Source organism: Podarcis erhardii (assembly GCF_964252035.2).
Source record: "Podarcis erhardii genome assembly, chromosome: 8".
NCBI classification, from domain to species: Eukaryota; Metazoa; Chordata; class Lepidosauria; order Squamata; family Lacertidae; genus Podarcis; species Podarcis erhardii.
The window spans coordinates 55,763,498-55,778,197 of NC_138499.1; the positions used below are offsets into that span (position 1 = coordinate 55,763,498).

At 39.9% G+C, this 14,700-nt stretch overlaps 1 protein-coding gene across 9 annotated transcripts in view; it reads left to right on the plus strand.

The window, feature by feature from the left end:
• Positions 1-693, plus strand: part of LOC309349287 (uncharacterized protein C18orf63) — a 30,146-nt gene extending 29,453 nt beyond the window's left edge. For all 9 annotated transcript variants that reach the window (XM_081875084.1, XM_081875085.1, XM_081875087.1 and 6 more), the window contains one exon: positions 316-693. The gene's annotated coding sequence lies outside the window, so the exon portion shown is untranslated. The remainder of the gene's footprint in view (positions 1-315) is intronic.
• The last annotated feature ends 14,007 nt before the right edge of the window (positions 694-14,700 follow it).

Consider the following 14,700-nt stretch of genomic DNA (forward strand, 5'->3'; position numbering starts at 1 on the left):
AGCTATATTGGAATTGGGTTAGCTGTGCTTTAACTCCTAAACTCTCTTTGTTTTTTGCAAGCTGCCGTTTTTGTGTATGTATTGTGCAATGTGAAGCATTGTATGGCTATGTGAGAATATGTTTAGAAATAGTGTTGGCTTAGGGGTAGTACGAAACACACAAAACATTCTTGGACCTGCCTAATTAGTTGTTATTTTGATTGTTTTACTCAACTTTTGAATATTTTTTTCTCTTTGCCACCTTATCTTTATGATAGTTCTAAATTGCAAAGAGCATAACAACATAGTTATATTATGTATTTTATTTTTCCACAGCTGTGAAAGCAAGGCCATGTGATTGTATTAAAAAAATCAAATTGTAAAAGACTTTGTTCAGAAGATGTGGAATAGTCAACCTAGTTGATTTTTACCTGTTTTAATAAGGTTTGTTTCATCTGAAAAAGTGGTTTTTTTAAAAAATAAAATTGTCTGCATTGTGATATTCTTTCCCTTTGTATCACATGTAAGTCTCATATGTGTCTAATTTTGATTGATATATGTGGTAATAAATGTTGCAGTGCACATTTTGAAATGATTTTACAGTATATTGTATAAATGCATTTTCTCATGTATACGTTGCTTTTAATTACACAGAGCCAGTGTAACATTGCATATTAAGGCTCATTCTCATTAAATAAATAAATTTAAAAGACAGCTTTCATTGTTGTTATAAATGGTCAGGATTCAAACCACTATGTATCTGCATGCATATGGGGAGGTGGCAGTGTCTCACACCTCTCAGAATACTGCTTTGGACCCCCAACCTTAAGAGGATATGACATTTCAGGGGGTTTGAAAAGCTGTCCTGTGTGTGAGTAGTTACAGATGGGTGATACTGAGTGAAATAGAGTAGGGGCTCTGTGCTGCCACCTGCTGCAAATGGAATCAAATGTTTATAGACGTACTGAAATGTCTCCTGGAGTCCTTCTCGTCACCAAGTGGTGAGAAGCTTGAATTATTAACCCTTCACTTGTTAATTCAGTCAGAGTTCTTAGCCTGATTTGAAGCATTTAACTTATTGAACAACTTAATTTTCATTCCAGCTAAAGTTTATTCCAAGTATAGCTATATACATGCATATGCTATACTTTTTTAAAAAATAGAATATGTGAAAAGAGTAAAACATTGTTTTAAGGCAAACAGTTCACAATGGCTAGTAACTTTGGGGTCATACTTCGCTGCCAAATTACAAAGTGCTGATGTATGAAGTATTTTCATTTTGTACCTTGGGTTCCCATGTCATAATCTATCACAGAATGACCCATTTACGCTTATGTGAAGAGGCTGCCAAAATTTAATTGGCTTTAATTGTCTACTGTAATTAAGTACTGAATATTCCACTAATTAAACAATTGTCTTCTGTTTTAAAAGGATTGGAACCCTGTCTTGCTAACTTTCAATTTAGTGGGCAAAAGAAAAGTGGCACAATGCCTTAATAAATCAGAAGTTGGCACAACTTCTGATTTGGCTGTAATATAACCAAAAAGCACACTGAATGTTTTAACAAAATCTGACCCACTATTTAAAAACATTAATGTAAAGAACTAAATTGAATCATACAAGAATATTAATATGAGACAGGATGCAGACATGATTAATAGTGCCGTCCTTACCTGCTAAAAAGCATCAAGCTACATGTTAATTTGTGTTAGAATCTTGGGTTTAGGATCTCTACATCTATGTCTGTATTTTTAAAAAGTAGCTATGGACACCTCAATCTGGTCTAGTTTGCATAAGTACTGACACTTACCCCTAATCCATTTTTCTACTGAACTGTCTCACATGCTGCTACTTGCCTCCCAAGTGGCTACAAGCACAAACGGTAGCCTTGGATATGAATTTCAGCAGGAAAATAGCAAGGGGAAAATATGAACTCCCACCCCCTACTATATTGTGGTTGCAGTCAGATGAGGGGGCAATGCAACTGCTTTTTTTTTGTAAAGAAAATACTGTGGGGACTCTCAAGCATGGGATTCAAATATGCCTTTAATAGAGTTCAACCCTTACCCACATTGAATGCAGTGGGGCTTCCAAGTAAACACACAATACTTATGGGCCCACAGTTTCATAAATGAACAGCATAAGAGAGCTGTGCTGGATCAAGCCACAGGCCTATATTGTCTTCTTTCCCAGAGTGGTCAACCAGATGTTTATAGGGCTAGAAACTAAACATTAAGACAATAGCTCCCTCCCAGCATTGTTCCCCAACTACTGGTATTGAGGCTGTGCACGCACGACAATTTAAAGTGTATATGAGGCATCATCTGCATGCGTGTTTTTCACATTGTCCGCACAATGCCCCCATTTAATTCAGATTTCCCCCAATATGTGGGCAACAAAGTGAGGAAAAAACAACTTTAAATTGCATGTTACCCACCTGTAGATGTACTGAAATGCATTGTGTGAGCAGGGTTTTCTTACAGAAGTACCAATGTTTTGCTGGGTACATTCTGTACTTCTATTAGGAAGGCAGTCCTCAGTGGGCTGATGGAATAGACTTACTAGATTGTATCCAACACTAGTCATACTCAAAGCAGACCCACTGAAAGTTCATTATGTCCATTAATAAGGTCCATTTATTTCAATGGGTCTACTCAGTGTAGAACTTAATTGGATACAACCTGTGGAGTCTATGCAACTGAAGCAACCATTTTATGTTACAAATACTCAACTAACAGCCAATAGCATTCACGCAGAATGATAGAGATATGATATAGAATCTCATCTCCTGTGATTTCTTCTCGCTGTCTCGTTTCACACATAATGTCAAACTTCTTGGTCTATCTGAACTGTAAACTTTTCAGGGCTGAGGCCTGCTCTGCAATAATATTGTCAGCTTTCTCCTGGATTCAGCTGTATCAGCATCAGGAATTCATCTTCCTAAGTGTCAGGTTTGTCGAATAACCTATTTCAGATTTCCCCAACCTGGTGTCCTTCAGATGTTTAAGTTACAACTCCCTCAACCCTAACCATTAGCCATGCCTGGGACTGTTGGAAGTTGTAGTCCAAAATATCTGGAGAGCATCAAATTGGGGAACGCTGACCTACAAAAAACAGATTTATACCAGGGAATTAGAGTAAAACTTTGTAACTCCAATGCAGTTGTTAATCTGCTCCACTATAGATAATCTACCAGAAATTTAAAGTCATGCCACTTGAACAAACTGACCTTTCTCATTTAGCAATTCTGCACTAGACTTTGTAAAAAGATTTTTCCTGGAAGCTATAATTCATATCCAAATATGCAGGTTATTGGGTAGGGGAAGCCTAATGTAGGCTAATGGCAACATTTGATTTTTTTTTCTTTTTATTAAGCCTCAGAGCTGCTTGAGGGCACGTCCTTTCTGCCAGATACACACCTTGTTTTGCCCTATCGATTAAACTTCATCTGATTGAATTTTGGGTTTATAGGACTAATGAGATAGTCGGCCTCCAAGGGGTTTTAAAATAAGAAAGAGGAGCAATAAACTTCAGAGTCTACAGGTTTGTTTTTTTAAAAAATGCAAGTCAATGCATTGTAATAATGGGAAATGTGTGGCTCATTACATGTGGGCATCTCTCCAAGCTATGCCAAATGAAACACATTTGTCTCCATTAATCCTAGAGCTACAGACCTAACAGTAGCATTATTTCAAAACTCTATCTAAAAAAAGAAAAATTCCAAAAGCATTGTTGATTTGGGGTATTCACTAACTGCACTCAAGATGATTAACCAATATATAATTACATCCCAATCTTTCCCTCTTGTCATTAGCAATGACATTAAACCTGGGGAGGGGTGTTATTTCCCATAAGTCTTTTTAACAAGGCAACATTTTCATTCCCTAATCCCCAACATCTATGTGAAGATCCTCAACATGGCAACAAAGACTATCATCTACCATCTGTAACTAGGAAAGCTTGGGAAATGATTTTGCTGTTACCTTCTCCTATTTTGGGGTACCTCTATTAGAGAGCTGATTGCGCTGGTCTTTTTAATATGCCATGATTACAGAACTTATCATGTCCTGGAAAACCTTACAGGTATAATTATAGGGTGTTTCTCTCTCTCTCTCTCTCTCTCTCTCTCTCTCTCTCTCTCTCTCTCTCGTGTGTGTGTTACACAGGACTCTTCCAGTGACTGATCTATCAGAATACTCGCTGCCCTAGCCCCATCTAAGTTTTTTATTTCTCCTAAGTCCTTGGACAGCCAACTGTCTGATGCAGGACTTGAACAAGCAAAGCATATCCAGATTCCTTCTTATATCTAAGCTCTTAAAATTACAGATGCTCTGGACTTGCAGGGTCATGAAATGGTGTATCCGTCCAATCTTCCTTGCTCTGTTGAAGTGTGGTATAACACATATAGACATTTAACTCATTGAATCAGCAGACAGGGTTATCATCTGAAGATGCTACCATGTATTTTTAAGGCATAGAAATGTTTGCTGTGTTAACATAAGTGGGCTTAGCTTTAATCAAGGGACCAAAATTGTAACTTTGAGAAAATGTCGATAACTTCAGGTGTAACAACTCCTAAGTTCCTCATGTCTTGAAAGAAGCTTTAGCAACTGAGCAGGTCTGAGTACCTAGTGTAGATACTATTACAATGTTCAGTAACTTCAGTCTCACACTGCTCAAGGAAATTCTAAAGTAAATCCTATTTCATTCTGAGTAACAGAAAGGCAAATTTGTTCGCACTGAAATGCAGTTTAACAAAGACATTTGCATATATTTATATAAATTCTGCAGACACATCCTACATATTAATTTGCAAAGTGGTTTGATTATCTCCTATTACTTGTGAAGCCCAACATTCAATGACTTCTGTGGAATTCTCATGAACATTCTAGCTGTTGGTGGGAAAGAGTCTTGTCATGGAATATTGGAAAGCTATGCAGCTGCTGTCAGGGAGAAGGAATCTCAACAAGACTGTGGCAAAAATTCACACAAAAGCTGGGAACAAGAGTGACTGCTGTTGTAAGGACACTGAAGGTCAAAACAGAATAGCAAAAGGGGAGCAGAAAAGTGTGGGACTAAAATTTAATGCCCTGCTTTGTCTAAACTTAAATACAATCTAAACAAAACAGTTAATGGTGACATGTTTCTCATCTCAAAATGACATTTTACAACAGGAACCACACCAGTCCAGGGTGTGTCCAGGGAAAACACAGTTGAAATATTGTCTAGCAAGTATAGTGATATAGTGCTAGTGGAATGCAAAAATAAGATAGGTATGCTTTTGCGAAACAGACCTGTTCTGCTCTCAAGGTGACAGTGGCCTCTTTCCTCATGCTTAAATATTATACCCCATAATGCTCCCCTTCCAAACCGTTTAAGGTTCTCCTTGCTGGTGCTTAATCATTCTAAGAGAAATAAGTTGACATTAGGAATATACATCGTTAAGTTTTAAGACCGGCAGCATTAAAACAAAACAAAACACACAGCTGACCTTTGGCCCATCCAACTAGATCATCCAATGCAAAATTTTAACATCACAGTTCTATAAGGGAGTCTCTGAACACCCAGTGTCTTTTTAAGATGCACGATTGTTAACATACTACAATGCTCTGAATGTTGCCCATGGGAAAGATGAAACAAAGCTCATCTCATTTAGAGCCGTTGAGAATGCTTAATGCCACGTATTAGAGAAGTGGATTCTCAGCACAGCTTCCTTTTTAATAATATGTGTGTGTTGGGGGGGGGTATGCTCATCCTCTTTCCCCCTGCCACTTCAGAGTTGTTGGGGAAGGGGAAAGCACATTAGTCATTATTTCTTATTGCATACAGAAAGGATGAAATATTTATATAATAACTATGTATGAATTTTTAATATTGTTTATTTTCTTAATTAAAAAAGGCTCCCCCATCTTGGTGGCTCAGTGAAAGTAAGTGTTGTGGTGCATTGCACAATATATGATGTATGAAGTTTGCAAGTGGTTTTGAACGGGGTAGAGTTTGCCTAAAAAGCTAAGCATAGAGTCTGGGAGTCTTCTTCTGGATTCAGCGTTATCTATGGAGGTGTATGACTGTCTGTTTCCCGCTTGGGCTGTGGCCCTATCTGAAGAAAGCAGATCTTGCATCAACTATACACATTGTTGTTATGTCTACATATGAGTGCAGCAACATCAATTGGTACGGAATGCACCTTCTAGAATTCTTGTAGGAGGCATTGTTGCTAGTTGCACTGCTTGCCTATTCATTTATGAGATCACTTTCAAGTGCTGATTATAACATTTGAAGTTCTAAGGCTAAGCTATCAGTTGCTTAAAGGCCTTCCTGCACTGATACAAACCCATCCTATTCTTAAGCTTTCCTTTCTGCCTTTCTGATAAGGTTCATCATTATTAAACAAGTACCATAGACAGCGCCTTTTTGGTGGTAGCCTCACACGTATGGAATTCTTTCTCTAGAGAGTATGCATGGCCCAATCTGCATTGGCCATATGCCAAAATAGATTATTGTTTCACTCTTCCTTGGGTTAAAGCTGTGTTGTGTTGGTGTGCTAATGTATTTCATTATTTACGGTAGTTCTGTTTTAATTTTTTTAACTGCCTTGGGAGGGCTAAATGCTAAAAGATGAAAAAGAGAGAGAGAGAGAGAGAGAGAGAGAGAGAGAGAATATTTTTACAGGATTCATCTGGACTTAATTTAGGTAATTCTCATAACACCTGATAGTTTTGGGAATGCAGGAATTCCTCCCATGTCTCCTCTTAAAGTCATTAACAAAGGCCAATAGGGCTATACTAAAATTTTCCACAGCCACTTTGAGTCTTAGGAATCCATTCCTGTTCATCTGTTTTGGGGCCTTTGCTGAGTTTGAGAGGATATGCTGGCAGAGATGTTCTTAGATAATCTGAACTGGCTTGACATCTCAACAAAGTACAGATTCTTATTAAGTCATTGTTATTTAGATTATCAATGGCTGAAGCTGCTTTCTTAGTGGAATTAAAACCAGGAATGTTTAACCTAACAGGTTTCCCTTACCTTTCCTGCCCCGACCTGGCCACAGTGATCCATGCAACGGTCACCTCCAGGCTTGACTACTGTAATTCACTCTATGAGGGGCTGCCCTTGAAGATGTCCCAGAAACTCCAGTGGGTGCAGAATGCTGCAGCGAGGCTCCTCACGGGGTCTCTGCCATGGGAGCATATTCACCCAGTGCTTTTCCAGTTGCACTGGCTCCCGGTGGAGTACAGGGTTAGATTTAAGGTGCTGCTTTTGACCTTCAAAGCCCTTCACAGCCTAGGACCCTCTTACCTACGGGACCGCCTCTCCCGGTATGCCCCATGGAGAGCCTCAAGGTCCATAAATAGCAACACCCTAGTGGTCCCAGGCCCTAAGGAAGTTACGGTAAATTGGCTTCAACCAGAGCCAGGGCCTTTTCAACTCTGACTCCGGCTTGGTGGAACGCTCTGCCTCATGAGACCAGGGCCCTGCAAGATCTGATTTCTTTCCGCAGGGCCTGTAAGACAGAGTTATTCCACCTGGCCTTTGTCTTGGAGCCAATTTGATTCCCTCCCTCCCTCTCTTTCTTTTTTTGTTTCCTTTCTCCTCCTGCGATCAGGCTACATTTTAATATTTTAATGTTTCAATATTTTAATGTTGCATTTTAATTTTGTTTTTAAGTTGTAATCATTCAACTTGTTTTTATTATTGCTTGTTAGCCGCCCTGAGCAGCTTATGTAAACACAAATATGGCCAGTTCTTATGTCCTTTTGGTTTCACAAACCATCACCTGTTTTATCTTCCTCTACATCCTTTAGGAAACTTCTGTCAAGAGTATTTAATGCAACCAGCATTCCAAGAAAGGGAGTGAAATGAAGGTCATTCTGTGTTTTCACAGATCCGAAAGAGCTAATTTTATCATGCAAGATAGCCATGACAATGAGCAATTGGACTCTCAGAAAGAAGTGCAATTCTTTTATTAACATACAAATTGCTTCTTTCCAGCCCCTGGCTCTTTAAAATCTGGGTCTTTTATACACACCTAGGATTGCCATCTATCAACCTGGAGGTGGTGCTTGTCTTTCTAATACAGTACCTGTGTTGAAACAAGAGAAGCTACAGAACCTTCTGTGCCACTTATCAGTTTTCACCCACTGGTCATTCTTTTGTTATTGTTATTACCCACCTTTCAGCAGAAGGTTCCAGAGTGGGTTACAGCAATATAAAATACAGCATTAAAAACAGTCTAAAGCAAATTACAGCAAATTATTTTAAATCTGCTTCTGAATCTGTGGCCCTGGCTCTTTCTACCCATTTCCTCTACTCCAATGGTTGCCAACTGGTGGTCCCTGGCCCCAGGAAGCCCGTGAAACCATTCACATAGCAAAAATAACCATAGAGATATCAAAATGTCAAAAATTGGGGGTTTAGCAGTATTTAGCTAATTGGGAACCACTGCTCTAGACCCACCACAGACACCCCGCCCAATTTTCCGGGGACAGTCTCGGATCTACAGAAGCAATCCTGGTTTCTGATTTGATCCTGGGATGTCCCGCTTTTTCTTAGGACGTCCCTATTTTCATCAGAGAAATGTTGGCGGGTATGGAGCTATGCAATCCTGAACCAAGGAGATAAGTAACTATACAACCTTTAGAAGACGTTTGAAGGCAGCCCTGTATAGGGGAGTTTTTAATGTTTAATGTTTTGTTAGGTTTCAATTGTTATAAGAATTTTAAGGTCATATTTAAAAAATGTTCATAACTGTATATATAAACCACATGTCTGAAACACCATAGAAAAGGTTCTGAACAAATTGACCTCAAATATTTCTCTGCAAGGTCAAAGTGGGAAACCTCCCCATTGTCTCTTTCCTCACAAGTCCTGTACTCACAAATCCTGTCTTAAGGGCACATTCAAGATATGAACAGGGTGTAAGCCTGTGACCTGTGACCTAGATTCAGGAATTAAGTAGTTATAATAACAAAAGAGTGGCCAAAACCCAGATAATGCAGTCAGGTAACTTGCCAGACAGGAGATAAACAACACACTCAGATTTCTGTTGTAGACCGCCTTTTCTGTGATGTAGGTATGATGAATCTGGGGGGTGGTCTTGGGCTACACCCCTTCTGTGATGTATGCATGATATTTCTGGGGGTGGTCTTGGACTCCAGGGCGGACAATTTAAAATGTCTATATAAGGGAGGGCACACCTTTGTACTGGGTCCTCCTCCTCTGTACTGTGTGTGGGGGAGCACCCTGTTTCAACAGTTAATAAATATCAGGCTTACTAGCTGCTTTGCTTCTCAATATTCTCTGGTTGGCCTCTGTTATTTTCTCCTACCAATAGAGAACTTACAAAAGGACTCTATACGGGCTCTTGGGTACCCCATAAGAGAAAAGGAGCAGGTTTTCTTCTTATATCACTTTATATGTTGGAAGCCACCCGGAGTGGCTGGGCCACCCGATCAGATGGACGGGGTATTGTTGTTGTTGTTGTTGTTGTTGTTGTTGTTGTTGTTGTTATTATTATTATTGACTAGGATGTCCCTATTTTCATTGGAGAAATGTTGGAGCGTTTGCCATCACCTGCACCAAACGTGGTCTGAACCTCAATACTGCAGGTAGTTGAAGAGAGGACTACATTCCCAGGCTTCTCACTTCCATTGCCCTACACACTTTTACCTCTGGCGCCACTCATCTCTGGAATACTGCCCCTCCCCACTGGTTGTCTATGAGTAAATGTGGTCCTTCTCCATCCTTGAATTAAAAGGATCTCAGTGTGCAGGCTGGGCAAGATTCCTTCCAGAAACTCTGAAACAAATGTTCATCCACGGGTAGGTGGCCTGATTCAGGATGAAATAAAGGTAGTAGATATGTCCTTTGTTCTCTCTATAAAGAAAGTAGGGTTGTCTGACCATGCATACATAATTTTTTGCATGTTTTTGCCAGGAAATTGTAATTAGGAGCCTTGCTTAAATTTTCCACACGTCATGATCGCATAGGTTCCTGAAGTGCTCTGGCGTCAAGAGGGAAATTGTATATCAAGTACAAATCGTTAAGATGTTGCAAAATATTATTTTTTAATAATGTTTGGAGGACAGGGGAGCAATAAAAAGATACTTTTTTTAAAAAAAAAAGATGAAATATTTATGAACAATAAGTGTTTCAACTTTCCTGTACTGCTCAAGTAGTGTGTGTGTGGCACAAAAACCAGTTCTTCAGATGAAAAATGAGTCGAGGTTTGGAGTTAGTAATTAGTTCATTTAGTTATTGGGGTCTCTCTTGTAACAGCCAAAAGCAGTGTCAGTATTTAGAGAAAAAAGCTCTTGGCCAAGAGGAAAAAAGGGGCCGAGACACCAAATTATGGCTTAAAGGTTGGATGGCAATGAACTCTACTAGCATTAGCAGGCATTAACATTTCTCAATGGGAAATCTCATTCCATTTCCCGGGACTGATAAGCCTTCTTAAAGCAATGGAAGTATGATTTAATCTCTCAGAAGTCCATTTCGAAAAGCTAAAGGTGTTCCCACAATAAAAAGGGGCTAAACTCCTTCTAAATGCAATGATTTTTACTGATTAAGTAAAATAAAAATAAAGTTGGCTTTAGTAGCAGGCTGCCTTTAAAAAAAAAAAATCTGTTCTTAACTTCTCTCTTAAATTGATAGATTTTCCTTGTGTCTTTTAAAATGTCCATTGCATTGGAAGACTGCATTGCTGTGGCTTCTCCTATCCAGGCTTGATACTTGAGTCCTAGTGCACTACATGGATCCCTCCTATAACCCGCCCCCAGTAGAGGCCACAATTTAAATTTTCCCATAATGCCCCAGTGTGTTCCAGGATGGGCTGCCATTAAAATGCACAGGAATAATACTATTCCAAGGCATTGTGGGAAGATTTAAATGGTTCATTGTTGCCAGCCATCTGTCGAGGTGCACAGGGTGGGGCAATTATCAATGCCAGTGGTCGCTGTCAGGGTCCTGTGCCTAAGGATGCCAAGTAATGATGCTAGCATCTCTCCTGCTCTCCGGCCCAGTAGACCTGAAGGAGCGTCTGCACCCCCATCGTTCAACCCGGACACTGAGGTCCAGTGCCGAGGGCCTTCTGGTGGTTCCCTCACTGTGAGAAGCAAAGTTACAGGGAACCAGGCAGAGGGCCTTCTCGGTAGTGGCGCCCACCCTGCGGAACGCCCTCCCATCAGATGTCAAAGGAATAAACAACTATCTGACATCTGAAGGCAGCCCTGTTTAGGGAAGTTTTTAATGACTGATGTTTTAATGTATTTTTAATTTTTTGTTGGAAGCCTCCCAGAGTGGCTGGGGAAACCCAGCCAGATGGGTGGGGTATAAATAATAAATTAGTAGTAGTAGTAGTAGTAGTAGTAGTAGTAGTAGTAGTATTACTACTACTTCTACTCTCGCTGGGGGGTGGGGTGGGGGGGGGAATTCTCAGAACTATGTGCCGTACTGTTATCCCTCTAGCCTGGGCTTCCACATTAACTTTAGTGGAGTGTTATGCTATGCTACCTCTTTAGCAGGTCTAATATTCTGCCAGTGTAAGTGTGAGAAGCACAAAACCTGCACTTCGCTCCATTGCACTCCTGCAACACTCACATCCTCACCCAGATTTTCTCCTGGCATTTGTGGCACAAAGTCAGTATATCTTTACTATGCCACTGCGGCGTCATTCTGTTAACAAAGCAGAAGTTATTTGTGTTCCTACCCTGCCTAGTGAACATAAACCCAGAGACAGGATTATGCTGCAGGTAATCTGATACCATAAATTGATTTTCTGAGTCCCTTCGTGGCCCAGACTGTCAAGAGATACATTTAAGCAACAAAGTACCCTTTAATTCACTAATGAGCAGTTCTTCCAAGATATATCTCTTTTAGAACACTTTTTTTTTAGTTCCAAGGGTTGCTGTTCAATCCTGAAATGCAAAGTTTAAAAACATGATACAGCAAGATAGATAGATAGATAGATAGATAGATAGATAGATAGATAGATAAATAAATAAATAAATAAATAAATGAGGAATTGATTTCTTGCTAAGATTTTTACAGTATTGGACTCTGGCAAAGTCAGTAAAGAAACTTGATACTTAAAAATAAATAAATGAAGTCAGTATAAGCACTGGCCAAATGCATCATTGCTGAGTATTAGTTTAGAAAACAAAGTTCTCAAATTATCAAGGTTGTAAGCCATTTAAAGGAATTATGAGTGTAGTAATCTGTGTATGGGGATTCTGCTATTATTATTATTATTATTATTATTATTATTATTATTATTATTATTTTATACCCTGCCCATCTGGCTGGGTTTCCCCAGCCACTCTGGGCAGCTTCTAGCATATATAAAAACATAATAAAATGTCAAACATTAAAAACTTCCCGATACAGGGTTGCCTTCAGTGGTCTTCTAAAAGTTGTGTAGTTCTTTATCTCCTTGACATCTGATGGGAGGGTGTTCCACAGGGAGGGTGCCACTCCCAAGGCGGCCCTCTGCCTGGTTCCCTGTAACTTCACTCCTTGTGGTGAGGGAACCGCCAGAAGGCCCTCAGAGGTGGACCTCAGCAGATGCTTTGACAGCAGGCCTTCCTGTGAGGTAGCAAGTCCAAAGTTCATGGACTCAGAGATTAACAGACATAGGCAAGCAAACATTCTAAAACACAGCAAGGTTCTTTGCACATAACATTGTTTTACTGAGAGAGTTAACACCCTCAGTTGAGGAACTAAAATACACATGACAGTTGAAAGCACAGGATTCCCTTGCAGGAATAGCTGTATAGTTAAAATAGCTGACTTTTCCCGCCTCCTGTCATTAGTCATAATAGAACAGGGACCGCCAACCATTTGGGGCCAGTGGGACCAGTCACAAAATGGCTGTCATGTGCCGTGATACAAAATGGCAGCCACTTCTAAAAGAGCAGAGGACCACAAAAAGCTGCAAGCATGCAGCACATCACACCCCTTCCCAAATCAATAGGAAAAGGCTGTGTTCACTCATGGAGAAAAGTTGCTTGCACCTCTCATCTGTTCAGAACAGAAGAAAAGGTGGATGTCTGATCCTGGCATCCTATGAATGTGGGCACATTTGAGGGCACATGTTCAATGTGGTAGAGCTTGCTTGTTTGCAGGAAGAGGAAATAGTATTTCCTGCACAGTGGATAGTTACTGAGGCCTTTCTCAGATACCATAGAAGGTACTGGCAGACACACTTGCCTCCATGGACACCATGCTTGTGATCGCTGATGGTATAGGATAGGATAGTTTTTCTCAAAACTTTCTAAGTTTGAGCATGGTCTTCAAACAATTGCAGTCACTAAAAGCTTTGTGAATTTGTACTGCACTGCAATAAATTGATTTGTTTTCTCCTCATTTCCCTCCATCAGTAACACTTGTCTGAATTTTCCCCCTCATAGCATCAGGCTCTTCCTGCTTTCTCATAAGGAAGAGAAGCATAAGTACTGTATCAGGAGTTGCCAGGGAAGGGCAGGGGAAAGCCCTTCTTCTGGTGGTATGCATCCTGAAAAGATGGAGGAGAAATTTAGTTTCTGAAACAATATGTATATGTGAACCAAAACACAGCTATCCTTCAAAAGTCAAACTTCTTTGACTTTTACAGTGCAGTTCTCCTACCCCCAGACAGGTGTAAAAATGCGTATGTTAGGAGAAAGAGTGCATACAAATTTAAGTATGAGTGAAAGTAACACACACACAAATGTAAAATAGCACGCAAAAATTTCTTAGTTTGTAGGGATTTCACCCCTCTTGTGTGTTGGTTATTTCTGTGCTGTTAAGCATATGAGTTTTTCTCCTCTTTACTGGAACACACACACACACACACACACACACACACACACACAATATTAGCGAAAATACTGATGAATTTTCATGAGGAGCTTTTAAAATGAATTTGCAAACTGATGTGGGAATGTGGGGAACTTAATTTAGGACTGGGAAAAATGAGAAACCCAAATTGACAGCTTTGTCTGGCTACTGATGAGGTTACCTGTAATTTGACAAAATACAGACCTGGAAAACAAGACAGGAAACCCTAGAAATAATCGGAAGCACATTTCTCCCCTTTTCTGCTGGCACATTTGCAGCAAGGAACCCCATATTGATTCTATTACCAGATACGGTACCGGAGAGACTGTGTGAGGGATTTGAGACTTATTAGAGGAAAACTTTAAAGGAAGCCAGTATGGGAGTTGTCAGAGCAGATTATTCAAAGGCATGGAAAGAAGCCAAGGAAAACACAATGAAGAGAAACCAGAGCAGGTTCCTTGAGATTTATTGCTTCAAAAAGTTCAGCACTCTTTTCATATTGGTGTTTAAATGTTGTCGTTGGGCTTTATGGCACAGTAATCACACAGCAGTGAAAATCGCTGATATCACAATAAATAGCAGCCTTTGCAAACACGTAATAGCAGAATCCTCCCCCCACCCTTGCCTCTTAATAAAATGTAACACTCTTTGGCAAGAATTTTATGGAGAGAAACACCCCTGTAAAAATCAATGTCTGTTTTATATTAACATTTTGAGCATTGGCACAAGCCAACTCCATTGGTTAGGGGCTGCTTTTAGTTACTTGCTGTGTGTTGAGGCTGCTTCTGAGCTACATTAGTAAAGAAAAAGCATTTTATATGCGTTATAATACTATGACACCAGATGGCGCCATTGGGGTCCTTTGTTTGCCAACATGATTTCCCACTTTGAGGTTTTCCCACTTTG